We start from the raw sequence: 11,045 nt of genomic DNA, 5'->3' as shown, positions 1-11,045 counted from the left end.
TTTTTTTTTTTCCCTCTGTTGTCTTGCACCCTGCTTGGCCCACAGCCATGAGTTTCCCTATACTTACAGCACGGTCTGAGTAAATTGTCTCCAACAGCACCAAACACAGGGAAAGGAGTAGCCTGCCAACAAAGAAAGATCTTTATTTTTTTAATAGAGATAAACAAAGGGAATCAAGTAAATCTTCCTGGAATTGCTATGATAAAAGTTACAGAAAAATAAAGGTTAAGGACAATATTTTCCTACAATCTGTGGTAATAACATAGGCTATTTCGTTTCAGACAACTGAGCTTTCAGACCAATTTAGAAAATTATAGCATGGCACAGGTGAGAGCAATAGCTATTAAACCAGCTTGCTCTTCAAGATTTAATCTTAGTATGCAAAGCAGCTGTGTAAAGGATCAGAGTGCAGTACTGGAATTTCTAAAACCAGAAAATCAATAGAGCCTGACAACAACAACAACAACATACTAGAAAAAATAACATGAGGAATCTTCCAGATAATGCTTCAGAAATGCTTTATGTGAGGTGAGTTTTAATCTAAAGCTGTGAGCAGTAAGTCTGGAATTCCTTAGCCAAGCCAGGCTGTTGGTTTATGTAGTTTACTGCTCTGTACATGAACCAACAAATTCTTTATAGAGAAATACAAAACCCCTGCAGTTTTGCCTTCATATTTGAAGAAGTATTTATCTGTCATCCTGTTGAGGGGGGCTATCTATTTCTCTATCATTCAAAGAATTCTTTCATTTAAGACAACTGAGGTTCAGGTGATGTGAAAAGGGCTGTTGGACTAATGCCAATTACTCTTTTGCATTTTGTATCTTATACTTCTAAAAGGATATCTGTAGAATATGAGGGCTGACTACAGTTTGAGTTTGAAAGACCTTTTCTGGCTTTCTGCCTTACAGAAAACATGAATTCACCTTAGTTAAAGCTGCTAGGTAAAAGCATTGGTTACAGAAAGCAAACTCTGTGGATAGCCAAGCCAGTGTGATTTTTCTGCAGTGTGTGTTAAGAAGCTGTGTTTTGAACAAATTTTCTTTACATTGGAAAAACCTCAAAACCAATGAGGTCCTTATTAACTTTTATAAAATATTTGGTTTGGCAACTTCTTTAATTCCTTCAGGTGTCAATTGCTGTAATTATTAGTTGCTTTGCATTCCCTCAAGTTATGTGAGTTATGTTATTCTGCACATCTTGCTGTCTTATCTCCATTGCTTATGTACATACCTCTAGTCCTTGTATCTACTTCATGCTCATGAAACATAAATTAAAAAATATGGGTTTTTTTGTTGTTGTGGGGTTTTTTTTGGTTGCTTTTGGTTTTTTGCCTTTAGTTTCAATAAATTGACACAAGAATGTAGCCAAAAGGTTGGGTTTTTTTAGTGTAAAAATGATTATGTGATTCACAGTAGAGGCATATTTCAGGCCTTGTAAATTTGTTCTAGTTGAGGTTCTGGACCTGTATTTCGGGTAACGTTTCCTCTGGTTCCATAGGTAATGCGTATTGTCCTCTCCTCATATTGGCCTCCAACAAGCATGCTGGGAAAGGAAAATTCAATTTCTTCATAGTTATTAGTATTTTTTGGTACTTATTCTGAAGACACCTGGGAAGTGGATGATTCCTTGAGATAAAGAACCAATGATAAATCATAAAAGCTTGAATGGGTGCCTTCCTTTAGTTGAATTTCTAATTGAATTATTGTACCTGATCCTAGTGCTCACAGGAGAGTCCATAAACAGTTTGATATCTCTTACTTTCTACTTGGGATGTGATATAGCCATGTAGGACAACATCTGTCCAAAGGACAGTCTCGAGTCATAAACTCCACTCCCCAACCCCTGGACTGTGTACACAGTGGCCACGGACACTCATGGCTCTTTAACGTAAAAAAGATTTCCTACTTTAAAGAGCAAAAATCCACAAGGCCACTGGTTATTATTGCCCAATAAATTAAAAATTGGAATCCTGTGCTGACTAGCAGTGTGTAGTTTACCCATCTCTGAACTACCTTCACAAGTATTAGCAAGTATTTAAGAGAAAACTGACCTCAATTTACTGTGAGATTTTCAGCGAAAAGACAAGATGGATGAAGTGCACACATCGTGCTGTGTGGGATTGGAAATTATCTAATAATCATAAGCTGTTATCAAAACAGTTACAACAAAGCAAGGCATCACCAGGGGAAAACATTCTGTTTCACAAGATGTAGAGAACAATTGCGCAAAGGTATCTATCTCCCAATTTCTATTCTCTGTGACAGCATATAAAAGTGCTCGTAGCTCGGGTCTCTGTAGCTGCCTCCACTGACTTATTCTTCTTGGTGACTGGGTAAGTCTGATTTAACTTAATCCATTCATGGTTGTAGATGTGGATTTACAAGTAGCGTTAATATGAGGTTATATATCCTACGCTATTGTAAGGTAGGACATCTTTCTCTAAAAATGTTTTAATTGGAAACTAACTTGCAAATAGAGTGGATACAGGCATTGCCAAATGTGAGGGGAAAAAAGGAACGGGAGTTTCAAAAATGTAGATGGGAGCAATTCCTAGGAATTGGGCAGATATCTATAGAGACAGGACACTCCAAAAACATTGCTGGGATTAGGACAGACTCACGGACAAGAAGTACAGCAAAGGCAATGATGTGAGAAAAGGAAAGAGAGGTGGTGTTCCCAGAACTCATTTTGGGAATAGGCTATGGAGCAATGGAACACTAGAGAGGAGTGGAGTAGACTGGAAACCTCTACCCAGCAATTCATCTTACTTGATTGGTGACATCTGTAATGCACAAGTCTACTTCAGAGTGGAATGGATTGTGTCTTAGAAAAAGGTGATTATTTTTTCTTATTTTTTTGATCACTAACTATTGGTGTAGATGACTTGGACATCTGTATCAGCATCTGTTCAGTTGAATACCATTCAAAGCGTCTACACAACCCACATTACTATAACACAGTTTCTTCTTTCACTCCTTTGGCAGTGATTTTACCAAGCTAGTGCACTGTCTGCCTTTCAGGTTGATTGCCTTCTGGAAAGATGTCTTCCTATGGACAGATGCTTAGTGCCCGTTGTGGTCCGCCATGTGAAGTGACGTGCTCACAACCATTTGTCGACAGTAGGAATGAACCATGTGTCAGCTCATGCGGAGATTCAAGAGCAATTGTGTATGCACCACCTGTTGTCGTGACTTTCCCAGGACCCATTATCAGCTCATGCCCTCAGGAAAGCATTGTGGGAACTGCCATACCTGAAATTGAGGGTCAGATGGGCTCTGGAGGTGGTGGAATGGGCTCTGGAGGTGGTGGAATGGGCTCTGGAGGTGGCGGAATGGGAGAGTATCCACATGGTGGGGGGAGCTCATGTGGTGGTGGAATCTTCCATTTAGGAAGCTTTTACCGAAATGCATATTTTTCAAGATTTGGTAGATATTATTCCCCCTTTTCTCCCAGAGGATACTATAGGTATCGCTATGGAAACTATGGGCCATTTTAAATCTTTAAGAATGAGTCATGACTGAAAGAACAATCAGATACAAATTAATAGTCAACATATAGACCTGAAAATCAGACACACCAAGCAGCTTCTGCTCCAGCTGATGTCAGTAGGAGCTGGGGTTCCTTGAGATCTTTTTGCGCTATGTTTTGTCTAAGGCTTATGATCCCAATGTTGTCTCACTTTGTCATTTGCTGATGTTATGTTTTGTTCTTTCTGAACCTGAAGAGAGTAAAAAACGTAATGGGACTTGACCGTGAAAGTGTCCAGCTGAAAGAAGAATGGATTGTGAGCCCTGTGCTCCTCTGAACACTGATGATTGTAGTCTTTGTCGAAATGGAAATTATAGTCTTTGTCTATGCATTGCCTCATTCTGCAAGAATGTATTCCACTTCTTGTTTGTATTAAAGCCCTGTTGCATCATAGCACTGTCTTCCGACTTTCATTTCATTGCAATTTCTTAGTTACAAACCAGTCTGAAATAAGTTAATTTTGTGTATCAATGCATAAATCAAGGACTATCATCAGAGAATTAATTCCTCTGTATGACCAATATAATTTGTCAGAAATTCTTCATTATTTTTCCCCCTTTCTGACATACACCATAGCATACATACTAATTAGAACACAATCAGAGAATAATTTAGGTTGGAACAACCTCTGGAGATGGTCTGGTATAGCGCCTGCTCAAAGCTAAGGTAACTTTGAACCTAGGTCAGTTACTCGGGGTCATTACCAGTCATTCCTTGAATATCCCTGAAGAAATTGTTTTAACCCTCAGCAGGGGGTAAAAAACTGCACGTCCTGACTCTATCAGAAGGCAATGTTGTGCTCCAATTCATCTAGTCTTGATGGTAAAATAGTTTATCTGAGTACAGACTGCAAAGGGAAATGAGTGAGCCTAGATCTGAGTGTCATAGGCAGGCAGGGCCAAAAGGAATGGGAAGTTATTTGTATGCAACTGAGAATTAGACTAAAAATCTTGCACTCTGAGACATGCCTTGAAGTAAGCTGAGAAGTTTACCCCAGCAGCTGTATCAATATTTTTTCTTTAGGAACCATTGCGATTGTGCTGCGGTTCGTGACAAGAGAGGGCTTGTGTGTAGTCTGAGCAAGTGCTGTTGTGCCAAGCATAACATTCATTTCCTTCTTTTGATTGTCTTAATCCTTGTGGTTTGTTAACTTAATTGAAGCATTTATGCAGTAGATGATCTGAGCTTGTTAAACATCACCATGGGATCCCTCAGGCAACAGCTACATGGATGCCCTTATGCTGTCTCAGAATTAAGGATCACAAAATGCCTCATGCAAAATCATTGCCAGAACTGCCTGAGAAACAGATTCTTCTGCCACAACTTTGAATATGATTTTTTTTTTTGTCATGGATATCTTTTATACAGCTCTCTAAGATAATGTATCTGTAAGACTTTTGAGGAAACAGGAATTTCAATCAAAAAATCTTAGGAGAAATATTCAAATAGTTCTACCCATACTGTGGGTTAAGCATGCAATGTGTTGCACTACAACTTTGACAGAATATTGCTTGAATTCTATCATCCAGTGTTAATGGCATTACTTTATGAGAAGCCTATCAAGCAAAGTAGTGATGTTCTGCTACTCAGATCATAATCCACAGACTTAAGTAATAAAATACATTAAAATTGTTAAAAAAGCAAGATTGCTTTTATTTGAGTATAAATACTTTCTCCTAGAGCAGAAATGGTATTCTCAGCTGCCTGAAGACATGTACAGAGATGTGTGTGTACACACTGGGGTCCCAAAATACTGAAGGAGCTACTTAGCTGTTGTGACTCCAGTTTTAGTCTCAGCTCAAGAATGTCTGACTTTGCTCTGATGCACCACAGTTAGGATTGTGGCAGCAATGCTGGAGCACTTTTCACTCTCTTCACTCAGTGTTTCATTCCTCAGCCCATTGAGTAAGAACTGTGCGAGGGTGTAACTCTCCTTTGTAAATTGTGAGGCATCACCTTCACTGAAGTCACGTGTATGGCAGTTTGTATAGACACCCCAGGCTCAGCCTCAAAATCACTGATCCTCTTCATGCTGTGCAAGTGCAAACACATGAACCTGAAAGTAGGTACGCAATGACCACTCATCCGGTGCAAACCACATTATCCAAAATGTTCTCAAATTGAAATGAGTACCCAGGAATGACTCCAGGCTCAGCCACTACAATGTGTAGAAATACTTCCCTACACAGAAAGAACAGCTAAATTGGTGCTTTTATGCAGCTCCTCAGGGATAGGAGGTTGTAACAGCAGGCTGTCCTACATCAGCAGCCATGGATCTCACCTTGGAAACTGTGGCTGATTTTAAGGCGGCCTGAATTCCCACACAGCAACTTAGGGGATGAAACCACAAGATCTGGATCCACAGCTGGGGCTTGCTTTTGGAGATGGGGAAAGCCCATTGCATCAGCTATGGGAGCCACCCTTTCTCAGTACCTCTGAAAACTGGGCCCACAGCTCTTTCTTGCATTTTTGACTTTGTCTATTATTAATGACCACTTCTGTCAATTATCTCACATTTCTAGAGCCTTATTTTCATTGTGCCAGTGTAAAAAAAAAAAAAATGAAAGGCCTAATACAGAGATAGATTATAAATAAAACTGTGACAGGAGAAGAAAAACTGGTGGAAAATGGACCCTCTGTAGGCAGTGATTGCTGTGCCTTTCCTTGGAACTGAGGAAGTGTCTGCTTTGTGTTGTGCGCCATCTCATTCTGCAGTGTATCCAGTTTCCCATTTGTAGTAAAATCCTCCTGCATCATCAAAGTTTGTTCAGCTTTTCTTTCTCCATGAGACTGTTTTGGTACTATCCTTTCCATTAGCACATTAGGCTTCCTAGAACTGGTTACATTACCTGTGAGCAACAATTATGTGCTTTTATGGTAATATGATAGTAATTGCTTCAGTAATAAAGGTGTTGTGAAACAGGTGGTTGAATGAAGCATTCCAAATTTAAGCTCATAAAACAGTTCAGCATTTCTTCTCTATTGGGCAGAGAGGCTTCTGAAGCTGATGACTCAATACTTTGTACTGGTATATGAAGAGATAGCAAATAGAAGTCACTTGCCACAGGCAATACTCATAAATCATTTTCCAATCAGTGCAGCTATATCATTTAATGTCAAATGAGGGATGTGATCTAAAAATGCCACATCTGCAAGACCTTTTCAGAAGAGGTCAGGCTGCTTGATATTATCTCTCCCTGGCCAATGTTGAAAAGTGTAGGAAAAAAAGTGTAAGGGATAAGACATGGTCAGCTGAAGACTGGACATTCATAGTTATTTTATTTTTCACTATGCTTTTCTCTTCTGAAAGGGTCTGTTTGTCCAGCCATTCTGTCACCACATTTCATTTAGAATCAGTTTACAGGAATTTTCATGGTTGCCCGGAGATGTCTGAGGTTCGAGCAGTTTAAATAAATTATCAAGAGTGCCTCAAGAATGCAAACCAATATAAAAATAAACTTATCTGGGGAACCGTGAATGGTAGCAAAAGAAAATCAACCACATAAGCCATATTTGATTCCTCAGATTTATCACCTGGAACTTGCATTATTAAATACCTGAAGACATTCAGAATATTCTTCTGACTGTGGCCCCATCAGAGAGCTTCATTTATATGACAGCATGATGTGCTTTCATATCACTGGAGTGTGCAAGAGAGACTTTCATAAGTGACGAGTGACACAAGACCAGAAATAATGCCTTCTGTTGTTGTTTTCCATAGCTGTTGTTGGGAGTAGAAATGCAAAGAGACAAATGGATAAGTGTCCACAAGAGGTAAATTGAATGCTAAAAATGTGTTAAAACAACCTTCTACTCCATTTGATGTTACCTGGAAAATATGAGGTAGATGGGGAAACAAAGCAAGGCTTTTCTAAATTTTCTTCTATACTTCATGTTGAACTACTGAATCATTCATGTTTGCAGTCAAAAAGCATGAACTGGAACACAGGGACTATTAGCGGAGCCAGAACACAGAATGTCTGGGACTCCTGGTCCCACTTCGAAAATCTAACCTTTATCTCTTTGGTAAAGCTAAGGTGAAAATGTCAATAAGGAAAATTTTAATTGACGGCTTTTCTGGAGATGGAAAAAAAACCCCACAATTCAATCTAGAGGATACTCACGATATTAAGAAGTAGCTTAAGTTTCCAATGTTTAAAGAAGTTAAAGAATTTTAATATGTGATTTACTTAATGATTACAGACAAGAAACTAATCACCTCCAAGCAAAATATTAATATGACTAAGGAAACAGGCTCGATTTGAAAACAATTAGATAATTTGATTGTAATTGTTATGTAACTCTGCAGCTAGGAGGTAAGATAATCATGCATTGTCAGGAAGCACAATTCCAGTTTGGTGGCATGAATCCTGAAATGTGTCACAGGTGCAACATTTTCCACTGCCCCAAATTCCTGCTGTCAGCTAAAGGAGCCTGATAGTCTCTCAAAGACTTAAGACAGAAAATTGTCAGCTCTTAGCTGGCTACGTGGCAATGTGTTTCATAAAGTGGCTTGTAAGTGAAAAGGTAATAAGGAAAACATTAAGCAAACATCTTGATGCAGCATAGCTTTAATGATAAAGAAGTACAGGATACATTTGGTGAAGACAGTCACACAAGGCACAAAAGACATTTCCCAGGGCTTTGGGAAGCGATGGATCTCCATGGGTGCCAGCAAAGTTGATCACTTAGACATCACCAGCTTGCAGCTTCCCCTATGAGGCTAGCACAGCCCAGGGTTGCTGAAGCACAATATATTGCCCCTTCAGAAAAAGCCAGAGCCACAGCTTCCTCCACCAAACCTCCTGGAACTAGAGTAGCCCCCACCGAAGGACCAGCCCCCTCCTAAGGAGCCCCCACCGTAGGAGCTGCTTCCTCCAAAGGAGCCCCCACCATAGGAGCTGCCTCCTCCGAAGGAGCCCCCGAAGCCCCCGCCGTGGGAGCTGGAGCCAAAACGGAAGGATCTGCTTCTGTGTGAGCCCCCAAATGAACTGCCTCCTCCATAGGAACCCCCAGAGCCAAAGGAACCACTCCCTCCATATGAGCCCCCCATCCCAAATGAACTACCGCCTCCGTAGGAACCCCCAGAGCCAAATGAGCCTCCTGATTCAGCAGAGCCTAGTGCCCCCGAAAACCCTCCCCCGATGGGTGTTGGTAGCGAGGTGCCCACAAAGCTCTCCTGAGGACAAGAGGCGAGGATGGGGCCTGGGAAGGTGATGACCACTGGTGGTGGATAGACCACGGCATGGGAGTCCCCACAGGAGGTGACACAGGGCTGGTTCCAGGCCTGGGCACAGGGCTCTGGGCAGGTGACCTCACAGGGTCCAGTGCATCTGCTGCTCAAGAGCTGTCCTCCTGAAGACATCTTTCGTGATGTAGATAAACCTTCAGCAGGAGATAAAGTATAAATACAATGCCCAAATGTGAGAGGGAAAAAAGCTTGCTCTGATGTCTTTCACAAGCATGAAAAAGAGGTAGAGGACTGTTTAGACAGATTCAGATTTATCTCTCTCATGCCTTTTTCTGAACATGCATGCACTAACAGCTGGCAATTCCCGAGGCATTTTCTGCTGCTCTAGAAATACTGGTAATTATAGAGAGCAAAGCAAAACTCCATGTGTCTTTGGAGGTAGCTCATCTTCTAGTTTTTGTTGGATTATAATAGTCAGATCTGTATCTAGCTGACAATACAGAATTGATCCTTGTGCCTGTGAAAATCCAGTCTTTAAATTCATCAACTGTCTACAAAGGCATACATTTAAATTACTCTAAAAATCGATGTGGAACCAAAGGCAAACGGCATTGCTTAGCATTGCACTTTCTACAGAAGACTAAGTCCTCAGTCAGATACTGAAAATATTTTCCTAATGTTTCGTATAGAGAATGAAGGAGATTCAACTTACCAGGTCTGAAGACGTGTAGACAAAGAGCTGTCGTTGATGGAACTGAAGCGTTCAGAGCATCCTTATATACCTCTTCAGACCACCAGTGGGACGTGAGCCATGCTTTGTGCAAGATCTTCCTATGCATTGCCAAACTATGTTTTGCTGTATGGATTATTTCTTTAATTGTTCTAATTGTTCTCTTCAGTGATGCGGTCACGACTTAATTCTTAATTGAAAGTCACGTTACAAGCACTACACACCTAATGTTTTGTTTTATTTGATACTCCAACTCTGACAAAGTCATCTAGCAACTGATACTGCCCCTGGCCCTCATTGGACTTGAAACTGGAATGAGTGTAGATGCATGTGAGGATTGTATCGAGCTGATAAACAGGTTTTGTACACAATATTCCATTTTTCTTCTTCAAAATCTGGATTGCAAATAGTTGGGTGGTTTATAGAAGTGCTATCGCTTGCCAGTGGTGCTGAAATATGAGAAACAACAGCAATGCCCAGGGTTTGTCATGTATAATAAATTGACATTTCTCAACCCAACTGTAGGAAACCAGGAAGATTCACATTAATGGAGGAGTTAACAAAGAAGTGCTGACTAGCAAAACTGTCAAATCAAGGGCTGCCCACTGATGCCTGACAGGACTTGTTTGCATTCTGATGCAAGAACTTAACCATGTAAGCTCCCTGTGTCTATTTGCTAATCAAGTTTGAAACAACCAGAAATCTGTGATATAAACATTAAACATAGAATGATAAGTGGAACAGGCTGAAAACCCAACCGTTTAGATTCAGATAGGCTGCAGTTGCTTTTCTTGCACAGCTGTAACTGAGTCAAAACCTAGAATTACTTCAGGTTACTTTGATTTAGAAACATCTAATGTTCTCACTATGTTTCTGGTTATTGATAAAGGAAATTTTGCTTAGAGAGATCTCTTCCTTTTTATACACTTTTAAGTACTAGTCCAGGAATACCACTGTGGCTTTCTTGAAAAAAATAGTCCATGCTGTTCTTAAGATGGTTTTATTTTCTTTTAGATTAAATCATCTTTAGCCACTCTATATGCATCTACTCTGTACCCAAAAAGACTCTGTTTTTTCTCAAATGATGCTTTCTGGGAAACAGTAGTGCATCCTGCTAGCATATCACAGATCTCCTGAAAGGTAATAAAAGGAGAATGATGACAATAAAATTACTTAATGTTCTCACATGGTGCTTCCTTCTGCTTGCTTGAATGCCAGTGACCGTTTGATTAAGCATGTCTATAAGCAGTTACTTGGGTGGAAGTGAAACAGTCAGAAAAAATGACCCCTCCCTTCTGAGGAGCTGTAATGATTAAATTAGCAGTTTTCCCAACTCTTCACAATTCTAAATTTAAATGGAATTTTCTGCAGAACAGAAAATCTTCCCCCTGACAAAGCCAAACTGATGTCCTTGGGAAGGTACTTAAGGGAAAGGTTGAGCCTTTACCTTGTTAAGCAAATGGAGCTCAATTCACTACCATTGCAATTCAATTGAGGTCAGGAGATGGCACTAGTCATAAAATTAATATAAAAACTATTTAAGGATTACGGTAAAACAAAGGGTGTGTTGCACATATGGGGCTGATTTACTAATCA

General features: G+C 40.2%; 1 long non-coding RNA gene across 1 annotated transcript; it reads left to right on the top strand.

The window, feature by feature from the left end:
- The first annotated feature begins 2,262 nt into the window (after positions 1-2,262).
- On the top strand, positions 2,263-3,921 carry LOC136000078 (uncharacterized). Its single transcript, XR_010607714.1, has 2 exons — positions 2,263-2,332; positions 3,021-3,921. It is a non-coding gene; the product is annotated as an uncharacterized LOC136000078 (long non-coding RNA).
- The last annotated feature ends 7,124 nt before the right edge of the window (positions 3,922-11,045 follow it).

Source organism: Caloenas nicobarica, chromosome 31, assembly GCF_036013445.1.
Source record: "Caloenas nicobarica isolate bCalNic1 chromosome 31, bCalNic1.hap1, whole genome shotgun sequence".
Lineage (NCBI taxonomy): Eukaryota > Metazoa > Chordata > Aves > Columbiformes > Columbidae > Caloenas > Caloenas nicobarica.
Note: the sequence above shows the minus strand (reverse complement) of the source record. Positions and strands in the feature narration are given on the sequence as shown.